We start from the raw sequence: 25,668 nt of genomic DNA, 5'->3' as shown, positions 1-25,668 counted from the left end.
ATCACCAATTCGCAAGATATGGAGAGGTCAATCTGGGAGAGCCCTTTACTTGGTGATACTTGAGGAGCCTGCTAGCACCTTGGAGTAGTGGTGGTTCCTTGCAAGTTTGGGGCCGCATTGCAGTAACTGGAGTTGGGGATTTGGTTAGGATTAATGGTGTTCTCAATGCTGAGAAATACAGGCAGATACTAATCCATTATGTAATATCATCAGAGAGGCGTCTACCTGGCTCCAAATATATCCTGCAGCAGGACAATGACCCTTTCCTGCAAAGCAATGTACGACTTTTTACCAAGTCCGTAAAACAATGACTGGGAATAGGAAACCAAGCCAGAATCCATACACAGACAGCGGTTTCGGGGGGGGGTTTGCCCCTCATCAGTGTGCTTAGGTTTCTGGCTTGGCTGGTGAGAGGTCTGTGATGTGGGTAAGGAGGGGTGTCATGTCTCCTTAAGGAGAGCACCCAAAAAATGTGTGGAGACCCCTAGGGAGTGAGTGGGTCAGGGGATGGTATAGTCTCTCTCCAAGGAGAGCACCTATAAGAAGTGTGAGAAGACACCATTAGGAACTATCTTCAGCGTAAAGAAGAACAGGAAGTCCTGGAAGTGATGATATGTCCCATCTTCCCCGAGGCCTGATCACAACTTCATGAAGTCTGTCTGGGATTACATGAAGAGACAGAAGGATTTGAGTAAGATGACATCCATAAAAGATCTGTAGTTAGTTCTCCAAGACGTTGGGAACAACCTCCTTGCTGAGTTCCTTCAAAAACTGTGTGCACGTTTACCTGGAACTAAAGGCCCATTTTGACATAACGATTATCACTCAAAAGATGTCGCTCAAGCGACTTTTGAGCAATAATCGTTGTGTCATTTACAGCACAAGATGATCGCTCAAGATGAGCGGAGGATGCAGAAGACAAGTGGGGTGTCTCCGCTTGTCTTCTGCATCCAGCTGTTCCCCACTCTCAGTGCCGGATGTTATACAGCTGAGCGCTCCGAGCAGAGGATGCAGAATTCAAGCAGGGTGACCCCGCTTGCCTTCTGCATCTAGCTGTTTTCTGCACGGAGCGGCTGGCTGTTATAGAGCCGAGCACTCCAAGTGGAGGAGGCAGAAGACAAGTGGGGTGTCCGCGCTTGTCTTCTGCATCCAACTGTTCTCTGCTCGGTGCGCCCGGCTGTTATACAGCCGAGCGCTCCGTGTGGGGTATGGAGAACAGAGCTGGACCGCTCTGTTCTTCATACCCCGGCCGTCATCAGTGAGCGGGATACAGGTGAAACAATAGTAGCAGCTGTATCCTGCTGTGAATCCCTGATAAGGCTCATCATTCTCTATCAGCAAGATGAAAGACAACGATGAGCGACAGGATAACGAAAAAAATCACAATGTCAGTGCAGTTACACACAACGATTATCGCTCAAAAGACGGCTTTTGAGTGAATTTTGAGCGATAATCATTGTCTAAATGGGCCTTAATGCTGTTTTGAAGACTAAGGACGGTCACACCCGATATTGATGTGCTTTAGATTTCCCTTTTGTACATTCACTTTGCATTTGGTTAATTGACATAAAATAAACTATTAACACTTCTACTTTTGAAGGCATTCTAACTTACATTTTTTTTCACATCTGCCGGCAAGGCGGAGACGGGAAGCTGAATTCTCTTTTCCCGGCTAACCGTATTCCAGTCTGCGGCGTATATACGCCGCACCCGGCCGTCTGAATGGGCGAGAAAACAAGAGATGCAGCCACGATTTGGTCACGGCTGCCTCTTGTTCTTGCGATTTTCGCATTGTCCATGTGACGGAGCCCTAACGCTAAGGATCATAATAATGACTTTATTAAACCTGATCAGTCATTCCATTACAGGAACAGTCATTGGAGGACAACATGCCTCCAAAGAAACTTTGCTACAATTGGAATGACCGTGCTGTAGAAATTCTTCGCCAATGCTTTTAATCAGCTTTGTATTAATCAGTGAAATGGCATCCATCATCAAACAGGGACTTTACATAGAGCTGGCCAGGGACAAGATGGTTAATGATCACATCAATGGTACACTTAAATCAATATGCCCGGGTAGTAAGAACTGTTGGTTGCAATCAAAAGAAATCTGGTCTGCCAGTCGCAGAGGCCGCACATCGCCATAGTTGTGCAGACCAGTACAGTTTTTACATTCAAAAAGTGTTAAAAATCATTTAAAAACAGCATAAGGGTACAGTAACGTAGCAGAAATGGTGATTTTTTTGCAGTGGAAACTACATACCAAAGTCCATGACAATTCTGCAAAATTTTATGCAGATCCACAGCTGATTCCAACCTTTTAATAGAAAGGGTAAGTTTGCTGTGGAAACACACCAAAATCCACACCAATGGATTGGTGTGTTTGGATAAGGGGTCTTATCCAAGTAAACGGCAATGAAAATTCAATAACTCCTGTACCTCATTGGAGATACAGAAGTCTAACCATTCATTCTTGACAAGTTCATCTATTCCTACCTTTATGAAACAAATATATAGTGCAGCACAGAAAAATAACATCACCACATTTTGGTAGATTTTCATACATAAGCTAAAGGCATATGAAAGTGGCTGTAGGTAGCAAAAAGTATGCATAGAAATGAAAGCTCATCATGTTTTAATATCAATATCCTATCAACAACAATACACAAAGAATTTTACTGAAATAAGGCCGGGTTCACATCTACACTAAAACCTCATTTTGGAGGTTCCATCACAGATCCGGCACAGAAGATATAGCGCTGAATGCAGTAAAATGCGGTAAAATGTCAGGCAGCTGAGCAGAAATTGAAAAGGACCCCATTATAGTCAATGGGGTCCGATGCACACTGTTCGGTTCCATCTTAAGACGGATCCGTTCAGCCAAGGGATTCCCCTTTCCTGCTCCCCAAACGGAGCAGGAAAATGGAATCCCCGCCGCAGAAGTAAAAGCAGCCTCACAGATAACAGCCTCTGCATCCAATCGCTATCAGCCGACAGCCTGGGCCACCCTCACACATACCGCTTTTTACCGCGATTAGCATGGCATCCAACCACGGTACAGCGCTGCTCTTGATTTCAATGGGGCCACGCAGACTTGTGCTCAAACACGGCGTTTCTCACGGCCTGATTTTCGAGCGCTGTCTGTTCTATTTTTGTGCGTTTCGGCACTTTTTATCGCATCTCATCACAATGAAGGACTGCATTAAAAAAAGCTATGTCATACGCTATGTCAAATCACTGCGTTTTCTAAAAATCTTTTAAAAATTTTTAAGTGGAGTGAAATGGGACATTTAGGGGGGAAGCCTTGTTTTCACAGCGTACAGACTGCAGCACAAATGGCCTGATAATGTTTTTTCATGGATCAGTATGGTTACCACATTTTTATAATTTTGTTTTTTTTCTTTGCTGTCCTACTTTTAAAAAGTAAATATCTTTGGGGGGAAAAAAATTATTTTCTGCCACCATCTTTTGACAGTCATGACTTTTTTTTATTCTTCCATCGACATAGCTGTGTGTGGGCTCGTATTTTGCGGGATGTCCTGTAGTTTCTATTGGTACCATTCTGGAGTACATAATGACTTTGTGATCACTTCTTATTCAATTTTTTTCTTGGAGTCGCATTCTGGCGTTGTGTATTTTCTTTCCTGAGGACGTTCACCATGCAGGATAAATAATGTGTTACTTTGATATATCTGACTTTTACGGATGCAGCGATAACAAATATGTTTATAGCTTTTTTTATTATAATTATGGGAAAAGGGGGAGGGTAAACTTTTACTACCTTTTTATTTTTTCTAATGCCTACATACACTATAATGCAATACCACAGTATTGCATTATATTGCATTCTGACAGGCAGTCTATCAAGCCATGCCACAGTGGGCACCAGGCTGCCACAGCAACCAAACGGCACCACTCAATTTCATCATCGGGGGAGCTGTTGAAGACCGCTGAACGTGGACTGGGACATTTAAATGCTGCTGTCACACCTGACCAAAGATGGCCACATATGCAGTATATTAAAGATTCCAATATCAAAATGTTACATTTTTAACCCCTCCCACCGTAGTCCTTTTTTCTTTTACACGTAGATTCCACATAACTTTTTTCCCCCAGCATGTGGATGAAATTTATTGTAAGGTCACCCACTTTGCTCTTAACGTAAATGCTGAGGATTTTCCTCCCTTACAGCACAACAACCTTGGTCTCCATTCTCTACTTTTGCGGCACTTCTTCAAAAGCAGCCGATCGGAGCCTCCAGCGCAGACCTGGCGTGCCGTCGCGTGCAGGACTACTTCATCTGGTAAAATGCCGGAGAGGATGACAGGAACTGAACAGACTCCATTATAGCCATTGGGGTCCGTTTGGTGCCATTCAGTTTCATCATAAAACTGAATCGTCCAGCCAGGGAGTTCCATTTTCTACTCTCGTAACGGGACAGGAAATTGGGATCCCCAACGCAAACAAGAGCATTTTTGTAACTTTACTAAGACAAGGGAATAATTTCAATGGGTCATGCCAACATTAAATCAGATCGATGGGGATATGACCCACTAATCATGAGAGTCGAGCTCCGGAAGGTCCCCAAATGAATGGGATGGTGGTTGAACATGCACACTATCGCCCTGTTTATTTGCCATGGGACTGCTGGTCCAAGCACTGGTACGTTCACACGCTCAGCTATATCAGCAGTCCCCTTGAAATGAACGAAACGGCAGTACGCTTACTTGACCGCCGCTGCGGATTATTTCGGGAGTCCCAGTGGTCAGATAGTTATCCCCTATCCACGGAGAACTTTGAATTTTGGCACAACTCCTTTATTTAAATTTCATAAGCTAATTTATCTATTGTCTTTGCTCTGTGTTCCTGATTATCCCCGATGAGTCCATTTTTGTAAACTTCTATCCGGTCTCCGTACCTGAGCGCATTAATTGTCTAGTATTGATAGTATTACTTTCATTTTACTGTCGGTCTTTGTACCACACAGAGATATCCTCTACTCCATCCCTCAAAATAAAACCTCCTTTATTGCTACACACGGATTCCTTATAGCTGACCCACTTGTTCCTAATTGTCTCCCTGTTGTCTTTGTCCCCGCTGAACTACCTATTCCAGACAAATGAATTAGAACGGCAATTTGTCATTTGATTTTGGTCATGTGTCTTGTCTTCCTGATCGATATGCATTCTATTGCACCCAATGGGAAATGGACTAGATATGATGCATTCTCTATGTGACTATGAAAATTCTAATAATGGTGATTCCAGGGTCATATATGTATATCTATTTAATGTATTAAAGGGGTTTCTCCTGAAGACAACCCCTGTCTATTATGTCCTACTAGGGCACATGGAAATCAGAGAGGGGAATCTTCTGAGCCAGAACAGAGAACAGCTTTATACAAGCTTCTCCCATTCTGGTGGATTTGTCCTTGTATTACATGGACTACCATTCATCTTAATGACTGTCATATAATACTACATATCCCCTGCAGCAGAGGAAGGGGAATAAACTGCTGTTGGAAACCTCTGGGAACTGCTTATCTCCTATGGGAACAAAGGATCAGGCAAGTTAAACTCCAACATGTCCGATTGATTCTATTTTCCCCTGATGTCTGCCGTTAGAGAATACTGAGCTGTCCCATAATACATATAGAGGGTTCAGTGGACTCTGATGAGTATGGCTTGCCTATGATAGTATTATTACAGTGATCCTTCAAGTTACAATGTCCTCAGGATACAATATTTCTAGCATACAATGGTCTTTCCTGGTCCAGACTCAACATGCAATGTCACAGGCAGTCCGGATCAGCAGCACGCGCACTTTGCTGTGATCTCCAGCAAACAGTATGGGCATTTCATCTCAAGATATTCGGGTGCCGGCGGGGGAGAGCGGTGAGTTGCGGGAGTGAGCAGGGGTGAGCGGGGGGGAGAGAGTGAGAGAGAGATCTTCCCCCTGTTCCTCCCCGCTCTCCCCCTTCGGCACCCGAATCTTTTGAGACGAGCGGGCAGGTACTCGCATAAGGCACTACTCACTCGAGTAGTTTGCCTCAGCGAGTACACTCGCTCATCTCTAGTAAGGACTTATCCACTTAATTTCCTTTGTCATTTTGTATTACTTTTAGCTGACATTTTTGCAGCTTTGGAACCAATTACCAGTTTTCCATAGAGTTATGGTTTAAACATACAATGGCCTCCTAGAACAAAATGATGAACCACTGTATCTCTCCAACAGTAGGGGGGGGGTTCACACAGGGCGGATTTGCGGGGGAAATTCCGTCCAGAATTTCCGTGCAGCAAATCCGCATGCGGCCGCTAATCTCAGGATTAGCCAGCCATGTGGACGAGATTTCTCAGAAATCTCGTCCACACGGGACAGCCAAAGCTGCGTTTAATCCGGTCGAAACTGCGGCGTGGCTTTGCCGACCGCAGCATGTCCATTCTTTTTTCTTTCCGCTGCGGCTGTGCTCTCCTCTATGGGAGCGCCGGCCGCAGTGGAAGAGCGAGCGGCCGGGCCACTTCAAAGCCACCGCGGGTTTTTCCGCGGCGCTTCTCCCGGCAGAAATCTTGCGGTTTTTGCTGCGGCCAAACCGCGAGATTTCCGGCGGGAATCTGCCCAGTGAGAACCCACCCTAGTAGTAGTTTGCTAAGGAGATGGAGGGTTGTAGGGAGTTTTTAAGCATACAATTAAGCATAGTTTTTTCTAAAAAGTTCAAAAGCAGTGCTGGTCCTCAATAGATTCTTTGCACCCGCTATGAGCTCTGTCAATTCACTTTTCCACATAGATTTTTCTATGTTTCTGCTGCCCTGCTATTTGCAATCCATTTATCGGTGGCTTGTGTATTAGGGAGCCATTCTTCCAGTACTGTACTGTCTGGGACTTCTCCCACACTTGCTATCCAGCCTTGCATAGCCCTGCTACATTAGGCTGCAAGGCAGCGTCTGAATGCCCGCCCCTCTGTTGTATGTAGTAGCTAGCAATGTCCCCATGTCCCTGTTACTAGAGAAGGCAAATGCCTAACAGGCAGTGAATTGCAAAGGTGCTAGAAGGGAGACCCCTACTGACAGACACTTCAAACTCCACCTTCAGTGGTAAAACAAATTTTAAGCATATTACAGGATTGCTGATACACACATAGGCCGTTAGATGAGCAGAAGTCGTGCGAAATCTAAGTGTACATTTAAATTCTCTGGTTCTGTCATTTGTATGACGCCGAGATAGGAGCCTTACAAGAGAGGTTTGGGGCGTTGTATGGTTGCCTTGGCAACAGTACTGTCCGATTCCCTCATACATTTGTCAAAATAACTTCAAATTGAACATATGATTTAAAGGGCATTTGCACTAAACTAGTGCATACAGGTCCTTGAGCAGCCATTACTGTTCTTAAGTCCCTTTTAGATGGAATGATTATCAAACGAGTGAAAGTGAATGATAATCGTTCATTCTAAATGCAGCCAACGGCCGAACGACAAACTATAATAATTCACTTTCCGATCGTCGTTTGGTTTTTACGCAGGCATAAAAACCATGGTTGGCTCGTTCACTAATCGCTTGGTTTAAATAGCGCTCGTTCGGTCCTTCTCATTGACTTATACAGTGAATGTGAACAATGGAACGATTCCAGGTTTGAACGAGCCAGCGATGTATCTGCCGGTATACACAGGCTGCCCTTACAGTGCTGTCACTTATTCTTCCTAGACTCTTGAATCTGTCAAACCTGCCAAACAATGCGACCGATAAAGCAGAAAGGAGGCATGAACAACCAGGCAGATTTATTCTTCTAGGAATCCTCCTTACATATCTTCTATAGTTGTAAATAACCCTTTTTCTGATATTCCTGTAAGATGAGGAAGAATGAAATGTATTATTGCTATTGAGCAAGAAAGCATTTTCATCCAAAAAAACATGTTTAGCTTCTAAATACAGATCCCACTACTAAGAAGTGGATATTTCTTCAAACATTATTCGCGGATATGTCGTTACTGTTCGGCTGCACTCAACCTTCCCCAGCAGTTACTGATTTACTTTATGGAAGCAATACAGCAATATCAAGTGCAAAAGTGTGAAGTGCTAGTTAGTGTATGTACCAATATTGGGTTGCGGATAGCCTGCTCTGGACCATACTGTAACCCCCGTATGTATAGGATTAGGGAGGTATTCACCATAGAAGCATTGCATTAGCTTGAAAATACAGTATCTCATGGAGGCACGGAGAATGCATAAAAGTATGTAATACAGACTCGTAGAGACTCCATACCGTAGGAAGATATACACTGGATGGCACTTTATTAGAGACACTCGCCCTTTCAATATTGGAGCTTCCCTATGTGGAAATTAGACAAGTGATTACAGGGTAAAGGATAAAATCAAATGAACACGTTCTCCTTGGATCTGTTTTAGTGTGAATCCACATTAGAATGAGAAAATTGAGCGATTTCGAACAAGGGATGGTCATCGATGCTAGACTAGCCAGAGCCAGTGTTTCAAAAACTGCAAAACCTTGTAGGGCTCATGTAATGGTAACAAGGGGTATACTGAAAATGGTGTGATCAATGAAAACATCCAGCAAAAGTGTGAAAATAAACAACTCCTTACTAAAAGGGGCCTGAAGAGGTGGTCAAGAATGGTTCTGACGAACAGGCAGTGCACTGTCAAGCAAACTATAGCCAAACACAATGCTGGCACTTTAAGGGTCCATTTAGACCTGCCGATTTCTCGTTTAAGTTCGCTCGGGAAGCCTGTTTATACAGGCAGATACATTGTTGGCGCGTTCAAACAAGAAATCATTCAGTCGTTCACATTTGCTGTATAAGTGAATGAGAACGACTGAACAACTGGTATTTAAGCTGAACAATTAGTGAACAAGTCAGCAATGACTTCTATGCCTGCATAAAATGAACAAAAAGTGAACGATTTATTGTTTGTCATTCGAACGTTGGCTGCGTTTACACCGAATGATTATCGTACATCTTCGCTCATTTGAATGGTAATCGTTCCGTGTAAAAGGGGCTTATCTAACATGTCCTTAGTAAGGATGGATTGCAACAGCAGACATCCACTTTGTGTCATTTTTTGTCTTAGAGAAACAGCAAGGCAAGGCTTCAGTGGCCAAAAGAGCAAAAAAAATTGGATTACTGAGAAGTGAAAAAGCATTGTCTGGTCAGATGAATCCAGATTTCTATTGCACTTTGTTGATGGTAGGCTCATAATTTGGCACAAGCAGCATGAATCGATAAACCCTATCAGATGACAACAGTTCAGGCAGGTAAAGTAATGGGGAATATTTTATTGGCATACTCTCGGTCTTCTGATACCTGTGAATGGATGCCATGATCAATTGCTGCAGTCCTGAAGGCCAGAGGAGGTCCAACGTACTACAAGATAAGTATCTCTAAGGGTGGTTTCACATCTGTGGCAGGAATTTCCGCTTCGCTGCTCCGTTCGGGGAGCAGGAAAGGGGAATCCCTGCGGCCGAACTGTTCAGTCTCCGGATAAAACCGAAACGCGCTGGACACATTGCCTATAATGGGGTCCTCCTGCTTTTGGACGGTGCTGCATTCCGACGCAGATGTGAAACCAGCCTAATGAAGTGGCAATTCAATGTATATAATTTTATTTATGGGGAGTTATAAATTCTTCTTGTACAAGTAACAGGCGTGTGGCATAGTAAAGGCTGTGACAGTAGACGCACCGGGGAGGAACCCTTTGAAATCCAGGCATTACTATCTGTGATTCATGTGTGACTCATGTGGGTTTATATCACAATGTTTTATAGCCAAACCAAGATTACAGAAGAACAGAGAGAAAAAGGCTTGGTTTATGTCCTGCCACACCTTCTTGTCACTCAGTTCAATGGCAATGTGCCCCTTGGATGACTGATTACACTGGTTTCTAGGGATAAGCTGCCTGATAACCCCATGGAAAAGTTGTTAGGCAGTTTATCCCTAGCAACCAGTCTGTCCAGCTGTTCGGGTCTCAGCTGGATTGTCAGAGAATGAAAGGGAGCAGTCCTATCATGCTATTCCTCATATCAGGCGGCCAAATTAGACATTGTGCACACGGTTACACCATGGATCTGTGCTCTACAGATCTGTAATACAATGCCCATAGGCTGCTATGGGCTCATATTTGACTCCATGTGCCTCCGACCATGCACAAAGGCACGCAGAGATTTTTTTCCACCAATGGGGAGAGAATACCGTTATAGTATACGGCATCCAACGCAACATGAGAGTTGGTTTTCTCATGAATTCATGCAGAAAAAATAAATCTTTGTGTCTATGTATAATTTGAGGCATTGCTGTAAGTATGGACCATCGCCGGCTTACTACACATCCAGGAATACAAGCGAGTGGATGGGTCATATAGCACAGCAACCCCTTCATAGATCTTCTTGCTTCTGACCTAGCACTGTGCAGGAACTCCATTGGGGCAATGATACCGTTTTATGCACAGCTCTGTCATGGGACCGCGGCCCTTTGTTCTGGGGATCAAGGGAATCCAGCAGTCAGAGCTCCAGCCAGTTAGTGCATAACATTAGTAAATATGACAAAGAAACCCAATGTTTACCCTGCATGCCTTAGTGTATATAGACATTTACTCAGATGCAATTATCCATGTGTGTGCCTACTGCTATCTTACATATACCTCCTTTGTTTATTTATATCGCATACTTCTTGCAAGCCCTGATCGCAGTTGTTGATGTAGATGAACGAGCAAATAGCGGTTACTATCTCTAGGTCTGTTATGTGTGTGTATATATATATATATATATATATATATACACATACATACATACATACATACATACATACATACATACATACATACACACACACACACACACACACACACACACACACACATTCTATATGTGTATATAACTTTGAAACCAGGACCTCACACAGTGTATGTATGGGTGCCTGTGTGAGTGTCCACAAAATAAATTTTACTATATATATATATATAGCGGACACGCACACATATATGTATATATTTATATAGTGCGGACACGCACACATATATGTATACATTTATATAGTGTGGACACGCACACAAGCAGCTCTATAGATATGGTAGATTGGCCCAGAGACGAGTATTTCATTGTGATGTCGGTGTTGCGTATGTGTTAAACATATACACGCACATATTTATGTATCTATATATATTTACACGCACACACATATTGTGATATTTTGTATGTGTCTCCAACCATGATCACTCAGGATTCTTTCCCCCCACACCCCTCCCTCTAGCTGCCATTTCCTCGGTGTCTTTACGGCCGCCCGGACTCCGCTCTCTGCCAGAACCGATCGATAAGGGGAAAAAAAAAACAATTATTTTGTAATAATGAAATGTCCTGGGTATTCGGTTGCCGTGACAACAGCACTCTCTACCTCTCTCGCTCCGTCAGTCAGCCAGTGACAACGCTGGCTGGGTTGACCCCTGACCTCCCTCAGCCAGAAGTACCCCCGCACACTGGGGGGGGAGGAAGGCTAGCAAATGCCACAGACCTACATGCACAATGTCTTCTTAAAGGGGCTCTACTCTCCCTTAACCCCGTTGCTTCTAGAAAAAAGCACCGCAGATCAGCATTTCCCAAGACCATATAGATAAAAATCAGGTTAACACTTGCTACCAGCGCCCGGTGGTCAGCTACGAAATATCGGAAAGTCGCACACATTTAACCCTTCCGCTCTCGGCATAGGCACTACAGCTCGTTAACGTCAATGTAGCACCACAAGTCTACAAGTTTTCGGGAGCGAAGACGCTATTTTATGATGAATATGGATTTAGTGAAGTCTAATAAATACAATGGTCTCTGCTGGGGGTGGGCACTTTAAGGGGAGAGAAAGTAAGGAAATCGAGGTACCATTAACTACATGTAGGAGTTTGTTTATTAGCCTTATTGGCGGAGTATTGAAATTAATGAGCTGTAGTGCATCTACTAGGAGAGATGGGTTAATGGCAAGTGGGGTTTTGGTCAGCGCAAATGACAGGGGCACAGCAAATTAACAGGACAAAGGGGGTTCATCAAGAAAACGGGCAAGATTGCCAGGAGACTGCTGTTGTCCCCGCACGACCAGAGTTATATTGTGAATTTAATTTTCACACTTTACAAGCTGACATTACAGGCCCCATCATCACCTCCAGTCATATATCAGCAAAAAGGAACAGAAAAAGGGCGAGGGAGGTGGAAATGGTTACAAAAAAAAAAAGAGAATCCCATAGTTTATTCCACAATACCGGTCATCCGAGTCAAGTGCAACCATGATAGGACAATATAATGTCTACAGGACCAGATATGGACAGGAACCTGCCTCGTGGAAGAGCGAACAGAACGGCTGCCATCCTGTTTACAAGCAGCAATTCTCCTTCTACATGACTAATAACGAGCGTCCATAATGATAATTGCCTGCTGCATGTGACCGCAGATGACACATCGATTCAGATTTCACTGCATCACCACATTGTTATACACTGAAGTAACCTAGCGGAACAATACTTTACTCAGCAATTCCTTATTAGCGAGTCTTCCTACATAACTCATAAGAAAAAGACAAACATTATGCAATGATATATGAAATGTGTTTTCTTTGGAGGTATAAAATTTTTTTTTAAAAACTGAAAAAAAATATTTATTAAGCGGGTACCGTGCCGCAATATTCCGGATGCATTATACTATCTGCATACGTCCGCTTCAGTTCTAATGATCGCTATAGGGTTTTGCAATCAACTAAACTTTGCCCGGTAGAACTGTGGGAGGTCCTGGTTACTATTATAGGATACCAAATCTGCCATGAATTGTAACTACAAAACCGGTTGGGGCGGATAATTGTGAAGGTTTCAATCCCATGTACCAGAGCGGAAGGTTTATAGGATAAGGTTCTGTTCAATCTGTGTCGGAGGATCCCAAAGAGCATCCAACTCTGTCATTTGGATTGGAAGAACAGACTCCATGACGGTATACCGACTGACACCATTATACAAGGTGATCTTAATTAAAGTAGCCCTATTCAAAGATGTCTAGAGAAAGATCTACTGGAACCAAACTTGGTAATAATACTATTCAGGACGTGCGGAAGCAATCCATGAAAAAAAAACAACATGTCAACAACCAACTGAAAATGTTGCTACAGCTGCTGTTGAGAGTCTATGGAGGACAAGCAGTGCTGTTTCAAGACTATTCAAGAGCCGATAGTCACCTGAATAATTTTTGGTGACTACCGTGTACATACGGCCAGCGACAGGGTACTGAGCAAGGAGTCGCTCGGTTACTGCTAGTCGGTCCATTTCCGCTCACTGAGATGGAACAACTGCTGAGCAGCTTCTCCCGCAGTATAAAACAGGAGTCACTCAAAATATGAACTTCTGCCTGTTCACAGTGAATGAAGGCGGTTGAGCCGGAACGTTGCTAGACTCGCTCCACCTCCATTCACTTGAACAACTGGTACAGCTTTGAGTCGCCTATGCACCCAACAGTCGGACCATGTAAAAGGTATCTTTAGACATGGCCCAGTCAACAGTGCTGAAAATGCTGTTTCTGGTGGTAAGATTTGTAACTAATTTTATATCACATGGATCGCTTCTGCATGTCCTGGATAGTATTATCATCAAGTTTGGAACAATTACACCAAGTAGTCTCTCTAAACAACTCTAAATAGGGATACTTTAAGAATGATCACCCTGTATATCAGTGGGGTCTGTTAAATGCTGTTGGTGTCCATTGTATGATAGACCCGGGACTAAGACATGGTTGCCATTTCTAATGACAACTATGAAAAGGTATGGACAGAAATGTAGAAGCATTCACAACTATATGCAACTGTTCTCTAGGTTCTGAGATCATGGAGTGAACACAGTATGGATTTTTTCTGGCATTCTGGTCAGTAAATGGTATTGAGGAACAATTCAGTAAAATTCTCCATACTCTCAAATGGCTGAGAACAGGGAACAGTAGGCTGCATTCTGCTGCACAGTAAATGATGATGTTAATCTTGAAAGGGTTTAGTTTCAGAAAGGTCATCAATATTAGATCAGTGGCTGTCTGACTCTCAACACCCACACTGACTGGGTAACTGAAGACGCCACATTAATCTAACATTAATCCCCTTCATTGTTTACTGAGCACAGTGCTATACATTTTGTAGTGGCTGTGGCTGGTATTGCAGCTTAATCCCACTTGCATGTGACAGAGATATGCAGGATCAAGCACAGTCACGTCAAAAATGTACAAAGTTGCGCCTTGCAAACAATGGAGGGGACAAGGTGCTCAATGGTCCCTTCACTCAAAAGTCTGACCACAACAATCTGATAAGGATTACCTATCCCAACAATATCAAAATCCCAGAAAGCCCCTTTAAAGGGGTTTGGATGGGATTATGAAAAAGGGTCTGATGTGTTTGCATAAACAGCGTCACGTCTGTTCTTGGGCTGTGTCCGATATTGCACTTCAGCTCCATTCACTTGAAAGGAATGAGATACAATACACCGCCCATGGACAGACGTGACACTGTCTATGGAAAACCAGCAGACCATTTCCTCTAGTCCTGGAAATTCTCTTTAAGTTGGTGGAACAGCTATTTCGCAATAACTATTGACTCTCCATAAATATGCATGTTTGGATTGGCTGAACGCGCATGTTTATAGTATAGGGAGAGGAGGCTGCCATATACAGTTGGAGCTGCTTATCAGCTATTCTAAAATCCAGTAAAAATTATCCTCGTTTTCAATAATAGAAGACATTAGGGGACACTTGAGCTGCTCTTATATGCTTCATGTTTACCAACAATTCTGTTATAGGAATGGTTAGTTAAAGGAGATGTTCAGTTGCTAACTATTGATGAGCCTATCCACAGGATAAGTCATCAATAGCAGATCAGCGGAGGTCCGCCACCTAAAATCACTTCCCGTTAGCTGTCTTCTAGGTTGGTGCGCTTGTGCACCAAGCTGATTTCTGCAGGAAGTAGACAGCTCCATTTCCACTGTGGTGACCAAGTTTGGTATTGCAGGCCAAGTTGCCATTGAAGTGAATAGGAACCTTGCCTGTAATACCACATCTGGCCACTGCAGTGGAAATGGAGCTGTCTGCTTCCTGCAGAAATCAGCTCAGTTTGTGAGCACACTAACCCAGAAAACAGCTTATCAGTGGAGTTCTTGGTCAGCTGAGCCCCACTAATCTATTCATGGACTGTCCTTTGGAAAGGCCCATCAATAGTTTGCAACTGGACAACCCTTTAAGATACTAAGAGATTACTGTAGATCTTCCAGAGTCAAATTTTATGTGACATCTAAATTGTTGACAGATTATTCTGTGGGGCTTTTAGATATATAGTGACAATGTCATTTGGTTTAAGTAAGATCGTCCAATCAATAGTTTTTGTCCCATTGATCGGATATATTGGAAATGAATGGACAGGCCATGTACAGCTAGCATCGCATGATAATGTAAGCTCTTGTGGCCACACTAAGGATGCCCAACGTGTCTGTGGTCATCACATCATCTGCAAGGTGACACCTGATTGCAAGGTTGACTCTTGAACCTTCAGCCCACGTCGATCACTTTCCTCTGGCTTTCCAGTAAGCACACTATGGCTGCTTTCAGACGGGCACATTTATACTCTGTATTTGGTCCATCCTTTGCGGAATGTAATTTAGACCTAATGGAAATCTATGTATCTATTCACACGGCTATAGTTTGTACAGACCATTTTTGCCCATTTTTGCTTCTGTATTGGTATTATTTTCTATTGGGTAAATATGGATTTGTATTTGAGCAATAGAAAAGAATCGTAATACAGAAGCAAATCTAGATGACATACTGATGACTCGGTTGTAATGTCATCTATAACACCTCCGTATTACAGATGGGCGCAGTACACTCATCTGAAATTGCCTATAGTGGAGTTATTGCCTTTTGTTTTCCCAAGGTAGAGATAGGAAAAATTACAACCACACTAGCAAATTAAAAGTCTGATATTTTATTTAGTGGGTTACCCTCAAATTACCATAGAGATGGCGGCACTATTACATGTGAGAAATTTGTATATAGGTCACATAATGACCACATTCAATGGATCGCAAACATTTTATAGTAATTATGGCTACTTTCCATCATTCTTGGTCAATGCATAGAAAACATAGCTTTATGTAAATTGGGTCTAGGGGTCTTATTTAGAGGAAAGCTTGCCACTGTTTCTAGTTCTCCAAGTTGCAACTGTTAGATGAAGATGTGTCCCCCATACGTTGGCCTTCATCATGTGAGTAGCAAGGTTAGTGATAACACATATGACATTCGGATGACGGTGTCAGGGCAGTGTGTAGCCTTACAGCTGTACATCCGGCATATGACCACATACATGCACACATTGTATAGTGAACTTATATAGCTACTAATATATGCGCATATATACACAATGCACATTAAAAGTAGCTTGCAAAATAAACATGTACTGTGCAGTCAAATAGATATAAAGCTATCAGTATCATGTTTCTATGTATCATACATAGTGTTAATCTGCAGATATCACATGCTGAAAGACCTGACATGGTTCAGTTTCTGCCTATTATCTCTCAGCTGGGACTAGTAATGGTCAGCAGCTCTGCAATACTGCCATCTGGTGTAAGAATGTGACAATGCAACATTTGCCACTTGAAGCAGAAATTTCCAATTTGTTGATGGTTATTGCTACCACGAAGCCTTACTTGGGTGGCAGCATCATCAGCGAGCACTTTGCATACATTGCATGCTAAATAGGAAAATATATAACTTATTTATTGCATAAGGTTTTTATCTATGCCACATCTGGCAGCTAGTAATACCTTTATTTATATAGCACATACATATTCCACAGCACTTGACATCGCTGTCCTGTCCCCATTGGGGCTCACACCTTTTAAATTCACCCACTAGCTTTTGTAGTGTGTGAGGGAATAATCGCAAACACAGAGAGAACATACAAACTCCATGCAGATGTTGTTCTTAGTCGGTTTTTGCAAAACGGGAGGAAACTGGAGAAAATCCATGCAAATATGGGAGATGTCATAACTGCGACTAACGAGTGGTAACTGCAGTTCTGAAATAAGCGCACAGGAACTGTTAGGCTAGGCTCGTACTGGGCGGATTTCCAGCGGAATTCCCGTGGTTTGGCCGCACCGTAAAAGCGCAGGAATTCCGCTGGAAAAGCGCAGCTTCAAAACCTGCAGCATTTCGCCGCGGGTTTTGTAGCAGTTTAGCTGCTGGCATTCAGCTGTGGCTTTCTCTCCCCATAGAAAAAGAAAAGTGACATGCTGCATATTTTAAGTACGCGCCGCAACGCTGGTTCCGCCTGGCTTTTCCGCAATGGATTGGCCACCCTGTGTGGATGAGATTTTTGCAATATCTCGTGCACATGGCTGGCCAAACCCGGGATTAGTGGCTCCAGGTGGATTTGCCGCAGCAAAATTCCGCACGGAAATTCCGTGGCAAATTTGCCCCGTGTGAACCCAGCCTTAACACCACAGATGCCAGACAGCAGGTGGTTAACGGAAAAGAGAAAATAAAGTAAACTGAACTGTCCCTATGGGGCTCTAAAAAGGGGACGTTCCTACCTAAGTAGTGAATGAACAGTCCTGACAAGAACGCACTCACGCCGGAACCTGGGGAACTCTCTAACCCTGAAACCTGGAGATAAAGAAACAACAAACCAAGAGAAAACACTCCAAAACGTATCTTAACGAGGTAAGCAGAAACTCTGACTCCAAACTCTGGAGTAACCATTACACCCAGCATCACTCTCCTTTGCTTCCAAAAGGAGACTGCTAGAACGAAGCAGGAGAACATACAAATTCCATACAGATGTTGTCCTTAGTTGGTTTTGGGAGTATGGAGGAAACAGGAGAAAATGGGAGGAAACCCACACAAACACGGGTAGAGCATACAAACACCTTGCAGATGTTGTCCATAATCGTTTTTTGTAGCATCGGAGGAAGACGGAGTAAACCCACACAAACACAAGAGAACATACAAACTCCTTGCAGATGTTATCCATAATCGAATTTGAACCCAGAACCCGAGCACTGCAAGGCAACAGTGCTAACCACTGAGCAGCTCTAGACTCAATGGGGTGTTTGATCCTGACAAACATAGAACAATTTGGGTATAACAGTAGACTTTAAGTTTTTAGAAAAAAGTAGCACTTTTCTTAACTTTTTTTCTGCCCAAAACCACTGCAGCCAGATGTGACCTTAACAGGAGTCTATCAGCCGTTTTGCCAATGAAAAATGTAGAGGCATGGAAGCAGGGTATAGACATACCGATGAGCATGATGCTACTATCTGCAGCATCCATAAAATCAACTTTTATTCTGCAAGCGCTCTGAGGCCGGACTTCGCACTGAGGTACTCCCCTCGGTCCCCTGAGCTGCTCCACAGCTGACTGATAGCTGTCAATCATAGAGAGGAGCGCACTTCAGTGAGAAGTCCCACCTCCAGAGCACTTAGTGACGCGGCACACTGCAGAATAAAAGTTGATTTTTATCGGTGCTGCAGATAGTAAGTAGTATGATAGGACTCCACTGCCCTGACCCTACATAGAGCTGCCAGCAGTTTTAGTAGACTCCCTTTAAAGCAAATGTTGATATATAAAACACACTACAAGCAGTGCATTTTTGGAGCATCTTTCTTCACTGTTGGTGTGTAGTTTGGGTCAATGACTTTTTTTCCCAAAACACAGCATGCCCTACACATGCCGTTTTTTTTTCATTTGTTTCACCATAGGCTTCTCTACAGAACTGGAAACTGCATTAAGTTCATAGAGTTTCTTACAAGCCAAGAACCATCACCAAAAACATAAGCTGTGACATAAGCCTCGGGGAGGAATTTATCAAGGGCTTTGCGCCAGAGTTCTAGTAAAAATAAAAAAATTGGGCGCACACCTTGCCTTGTGAAAAAAGTTAGCAACTTTTTGGATTCTACACAGCACTCGCCACTATTCAAAAAGTGGAAGGGGGTGGTGCCTTCTGTCGCTTGAAAAATTTACTATAATTTATACCCGGAATTGAAGTAAATTATAGCACAACTCTAAACCTGTTCATAATAATTGGTATTGATTGCATTTCCTGGCACATCAATAGCAACAGATGCACCAGATGTGATACAGCTTACACCAGTGCAATTCGGAGTGAGGGCAGACACCCACTGGCGATATTTTCTATCTTGCGCTGCGAGAGCAAGTGAAAACACTCGCCTCGCAGCGCAAGAAAGATGCCGAAATGAGACCGGGATATCGCCAGTCTCTTCAATGGGGCCAGCGGCAGCAGCGCTAGCCCCATTGAAAAGATATGGAGAATACCGCGGACTTCTGCCACAGCTGTGGCAAAAGTGCAGCATACTATCCCATTGCTTTCAATGGGATTGGCGCTGCTGCAGATCCTATTGAAAGCAGTGGTTTTTGGCAAACCCTGCAGCATGATTTTTGGGGAAGAGCTTGAAATATAAGCTCTACAAGCTACCAGAGCTGACCTCGTCTTACTAATGCAAGCCTTCTAGCTAGCTTAAAAATGCTTTTTGCCATTGTGGCAGTTACTAGTAGTTCCTAGGCTGATTTGGGATATTGTTCCCCGTACGTTATCTTCTTGTTGGGCGAATAGATACTTAATCTTACAGCGACTAACCTAGGAGCTACCAGTCCTGGAGGACATATGACAGTTCTATGCTAACCTGGGTGCCACTTTGGACAGACTAACTCTGGCAGCTTTGGTACACACCATATGCATCATTTTCATGGATGCACATGATGCACAGCTTTTCTATTCTACACCAGAGCCGCATGAATGTGGCAGACCTTATGTGAGCCAGAAATATCCAGTTTAAATCCATTTTCCGGATTCTGATCGACTAGAGCACGTTTGGGACCCATACGATTGGTAGGGTCCAAGTTTATTATATAAACTAGGCAACTCTGAGGAATCTTCTATTATTGAATAGTGACAGGCGTGTTTCAGCCACCTATCTAGTGATCATCTTTGATATATATTCTAAAACAAATCTTTTCTTACTTATTTAGGGGCTTATCGATGCCCGGCTGCTGATGAACTATCGAGTACCCCGATAGGGAAACGCGTCGAGCAAGAGCAATATAAACGGAAAAGCTTTAAACACTGTAAACTCAATACCATACTGGTGTGAAGAGCAATCTAAACAGAAAGTGTATAAAACAGTGAAAACAAATGCACTAAACGACATTGATTCAAACATTAAAAACTACAAGAGTCCCAAAAGAAAAGTGGTTTGCTTGATTCGTATAACATATATACCTCTATTAAAAAACAGTCTCCATTTGGAGAACATACGAATCATACAACACCTCAAGTGCTAAATACTTACCTTGATAGGGGGATCTGCCCCATCAACTAAATCACAAGTGACTCTTGAGGATCCTGGTGATGGTTAGACGGGAGTTGGTGACACATAATTCCCTTCCTCACCCATCCCAAGATTCCTCTTTTTAGTTGTTTGTCTGTCCTGTCACTATACGTTTTATGTCATTGTTTTTCTTTGGTTGGCCTTGATTTTTAAAATAATTCCTAATAAAATTTCAATTTTTAAATTCTATATCTGTGACGGCCTTAGCTTCGACTATATGGATATCTCATACCACTGTGATTTGTTGCCAATAACAGCTAGTGCTTAGCTATTCATTTATGAATAGCACTATCTTAGCTATTCATGAATGAATAGCTAAGCACTATCTGTAATTGGCTGAGCGCTCAGCCAATAGCTAAGCACTAGCTGTTATTGGCTGAGCGCTCAGCCAATCAGCAGAGCCCTTTCAGGAAGCGGGGATTTTTAAATACCCCCGCCTGCTGAAAGTGCTGGACAGCAGTGTCGGGGAGTCAGCCGGAGGATGCGTCTGAGCAGCGGAGAGGTGAGTAATTTTTTTTTACCACTTATTGATGATTTTCAGGGAAGGGCTTATACTTCAAGCCCTTCCCCGAAAATCATACTGCAGGGTTTGCCAAAAACCACTGCTTTCAATGGGACCGGCAGCAGCACCGATCCTATTGAAAGCAATGGGATAGCATGCTGCACTTCTGCTGCTGTGACATCTGTGGCAGAGGATTCCTTCATCCCCTGTGGCAGAAGTCCGCGGTATTCTCCCTATCTTTTCAATGGGGCTAACACTGCTGCCGTTGGCCCCATTGAAAAGACTGGCGATATTTTTTTTCTCACACTGCAAGAGTTTTCACTTGCTCTCGCAGCGCAGTGGAGAAAAACTGCCAGTGGGTGTCCGCCCTAAGACAGGAGTATGAAATACCAGTCTTAATAAATTTGCCCCTAAGTGTAGAATCCAAGGCAAATCCTTACCAAAATTTGTGTCAGATGTACGTCCCATGTGGACATACCCTCAATTTACCGGTATTTGACGTGTCTCAACAGTTTAAAAAAAAAATAAAAAGGAGAATTATATAGGCCGCATGCACACAATAAAGCCAGATTCCGCATGCGGAATCCGGCAGCAGAATTTGGCCCTGGCAGCAGCGGCGTCCTCGCGTACTTGCTTTCTTCAATCTTCATCTGAACTAGTATGGTCCGCACAGCTCACTGACGGTAAAGGTTTTATTTTAACCCTTTGCAATCCAATTTTGGATTCAGGGTTTCCTAGGGGGCTTTCTCTTTCTGCCATTATACAATGGCGCCATCTGCTGGCTAGAGCCAGTACTGCGGTATGGGACATGCTGGACAGACCCCGACAACAGAGGGGCCCGTAATATACAGTAAGAATACCCTGCCGGACGTCTTCCGACATCGTAGCTGTACAGCCTTCAATCAGAATGTCTTCAGACGTCAGACAGTGGATTGGAAAGGGTTAAACTCCTGCTTTTCTCGCGGAATCCATGGCCTGTCTGCAGTGTCAATTGTGGAAGTGCCGCGGATCGGACGGCTTCCATTGACTTCAATGGAAGGAATCCGTGCGGACATCGCAGGAAACGATTACCTATAGTCCAAGAAAGTGCAAACTGTAGCACCTGTTAACAGATCGTAAGTTCTTCCAGGTACGGTCCACTTACCTGATTGATTGAATTGCTATTAGTATATTATTCCCTTTAAATGATGCAGTGCAGTATATACATCATATACTGTGTCAAGAGAAGTCTGTGCTGCTGCTTATGTTCATATTGTCTGTAAATAATCTATTATGTAATAGTGTACTTGGTTCTGCAGTAGACATCTGCCCTTTCTACAATTCCAACGATACATCACTGAGGTCAGTACCAAGCAAATTATTAATTCATATTGACAGCAGGATTGCAGAAAATTCCCTACAGGTGGTGGAACATTCACTCCAGTCCTGGCTGACAAATTGATTGAATACAATGCAGAGGTCAGTGACAAAAATGTATATTTTTTTCAGTTAAAAGATTACTTTTCAATTTCTGCTTGTTCTGCATTTAACCAATAGTAATCATATAGAAGAATAATAGTAATAATAAAGAAACAATGGTAAAGGTATTATAGGATAATAGTAATACTATAATAAAAAAGGAAGAATCTAGAATAATAGTAATAATGCGATATAAAGGTAATAAAATAGGATAATAGCAATACACTAAATGAATAGTAATATAGAGTCATAGTTATAATGCAAAATAATAGTAAGAATATTTAATTAACAGTAGGAAAGTGTATTAGTAATAACAGACTAATCAATTATACAGTATACCGTATATACTCGAGTAATAGCCGACCCGAGTATAAGCCGGGTCAATAAGGTTTACCACAAAAAAAATGGTAAAACATATTGACTTGAGTATAAGCCGAGCTATACTCAGGTATATACTGGGTAAAGGAAAAAAAACGCAATACTCACCTCCCAGCCGACATCTGTGTTCCCGGCGCGATGATCTTCCCGGATGAGCGACAAGCTGCTTGAGACTTCTTCTCGCTGTCATCTTCCTGCTCGGCTTTGAATTCCACCGCCATCAGCGCTGTGTAAGTAAGCTCTGTGATTGGATTGAGCGCCAGCCAATCATAGCCGGCGCTCAATCATTCACAGCCATTCAATGAATGACATCACTGAATGGCTGTGATTGGCTGGCGCTCGATCCAATCACAGCGCTTACTTACACAGCGCTGATGGCAGGGGAATTCAAAGCAAAGCAGGGAGAGGACAGCGGGGAGACGTCTTAAGCAGCTTGCCGCACCACCAGGGACACAGACGCAGGCTGGGAGGTGAGTATTGCGGGTTTTTTTGTTGTCTTTTTACCTCACTCGATTATAAGCCAAGGGGGGCTTTTTCAGCACAAAAATAATCTGCTGAACAACTCGGCTTATACTCGAGGATATACGGTAATTGTAGTACGAGGTGCACTCAAATTTGGAGTCTAAATTTTCCTAAAAACCTACTAACTAGAGATGAGCGAATGTACTCGGTAAGGCCGATTTCGCAATCGAGCACCGCGATTTTCGAGTACTTCACTACTCGGGTGAAAAGATTCGGGGGCGCTGTGGGTTGCAGAGGGGAGTGGGGGGGGGAGGGAGAGAGTGAGAGCTCCCCCCTGTTCCGCGCTGCTACCCCCCGCTCCACCACTCCACGCCACGCCCCCCGGCGACCCCTGAATCTTTTCACCCAAGTAGTGAAGTACTCGAAAATCGCGGTGCTCGTTTGCGAAATCGGCCTTACCGAGTACGTTCGCTCATCTCTACTACTAACCCAAGAAAGCTGAAACACTTCTCAACAAAACCTCCCTCTTGAATCCACATTTTTCATGTCGACGTCAGGATTGCTTGGTTGTTGCAAACACTTCTTTAGGGGTCCGCTTAGTCCATTGAAACAAACAACAACAACAAAACGCTGGTGCAAGTGCAAACGATCAAAAAATGAATCCTTCATTGCTGGAAAACACCAAAAATCACTACGTGCGAGGTCAGGTGAGCAGGGAGAATGAAGAACCACATAAAGTTGTTGTCATGAAGACCCCCTGAATAAGACTACCTGATAAGCGAAACATTGTATTGATGGATTTGTGGTACCCACCTGGGGAAAACTTTCCGCATCTTCAAGTCTTCATGAAGGATGTGCGGCGACCCGAGCAGGATTCCCGCTGCAACGGGGCTGACCACGGGGAAACAAGATGGAATGTCACGGGTGGCTTTGCGATCTCTCCTATCAGTGGCGCCATCTTAGCCTAGTCGCTTGCAGAACATAAACGTAGTCTTAAAAATATGAATGTCACGTGACGCCAGCACCTCTTTTAGGCTGTTATTGACACTGCGCGAAATAAAGAGTCCACAGTCAAATAATAAGTTTTCCAGGAACTCAACCGGAGAGGCACGGTTGTACTTTACTCACAACTTTCAGCTTGGATTCTCCAAGTAGTAAATTGCACTGAAATAACAATCTTCTTTACAGATATTCACATGTCATCCGCACCTTCAATAATACAGACTTACTAGGAGACACTCTTCCCTATAGCCGTCTTCAGTCTCCGTTATCTTATAGACCGTCTGTGGAGTATGCACTCCAGACTCATTAACAGCATTCACTCAAGTTTTCTATTTGGTTCTCAGGCTTTTAAGTTGCTTCCCTTCGTTTTGTAGTAGCAGGAGACCCATTACTCTACACCTAGCTCAGCGCAGGAACGTCCACCACCTCCGACTACAATTTCTCAACTGTCTCTCAATAAACTCCACCCCTCAACTACCCAAGTCTTTCAACCACATCTCTAACGCAGTTAAAGGGACACACACACAAGACTCATCCACAACAGTCAGTCACATACATCCACACGACTACTTCGGGCAACTGTAGGTGGTGTGCACAGATCCTACAGATATGACGGCTTTGTAGGCAGCCTCTTCCACAGTCAATCAGACGTCCTCCATAACCACTAGCTAGTCATGTAAATAACTGCTGATGCATCATGGGATTGATAGCACAGAATAGTGAAAGCAGGAATCTCTGAATCAAGATGGTGCCTGATCAGCATCAGACAAGAGGCTGCACTGAATGATAGTTACTGAAATATACATAGGACACCTCCAGAGTGTGACAGGCAATCAGGTGGGGGGGGGGGGGGAGGATGGAAAAATGTGTTTTTGCTGGAGTGCCCTTTAACACTCCAGGGTGTACATTTACGTCCTGTGGGTTAAGGGTTTGTATGGAGGTGAATCAGGGTTGAAACCACCCCAATACAATGATGGGTGCTGGCTGTTTCTTACAGACAACACCCGCCCACAACAGCTCCGATCAGCACCACTCCATCACTAATCACAGCTGTTAACCATTTAAATGCTGTTGTCAATTCTGACAGTGGCATTTAAATGCCCCGATCAGAGTTCAGGGTCCTGATCGGCCCCTGTCATGAGATCGCAGAGTGCCGTTCAGTTGCCATGGTAGCCAGGTGCCTTTTGAAAGCAGGCGTGGCCTGATGGATTACCTGTCAAATCGTGGTATGATGTAATACAATTGTATACTAAGTTCTTATACCCATTGGAGACTAAAAATCAGTTTTAAAAAGTTGTGATTATTAAAAAATAAATAAATAAATAAAAAGGCAATAAAAATTAAAAAAAAAAAAAACACATTTTGCCGTATTTATAAAAAAAAAATCTAAATAAAAAAATCCCCAAAACCTGTGGTATCACTGCGCCCGATCTATCAAAGTAACTCATTATCTATACCATA

General features: G+C 43.3%; 1 long non-coding RNA gene across 2 annotated transcripts in view; it reads right to left on the bottom strand.

Moving 5' to 3' along the window:
- Positions 1–7,145: 7,145 nt before the first annotated feature.
- LOC136632338 (uncharacterized) overlaps positions 7,146–25,668 on the bottom strand; it is a 26,889-nt gene continuing 8,366 nt past the window's right edge. For both annotated transcript variants that reach the window (XR_010793152.1, XR_010793153.1), the window contains 2 exons: positions 24,019–24,252; positions 7,146–7,839 (listed from right to left, as the gene is read on the bottom strand). This is a non-coding gene — a long non-coding RNA (uncharacterized lncRNA). The remainder of the gene's footprint in view (positions 7,840–24,018; positions 24,253–25,668) is intronic.

The sequence above is a fragment of the Eleutherodactylus coqui genome, chromosome 6 (assembly GCF_035609145.1).
Source record: "Eleutherodactylus coqui strain aEleCoq1 chromosome 6, aEleCoq1.hap1, whole genome shotgun sequence".
In the NCBI taxonomy this organism is placed as follows: Eukaryota; Metazoa; Chordata; class Amphibia; order Anura; family Eleutherodactylidae; genus Eleutherodactylus; species Eleutherodactylus coqui.
The sequence above is the reverse complement of the archived record's forward strand: the minus strand, read 5'-3'. Positions and strand labels throughout refer to the sequence as shown.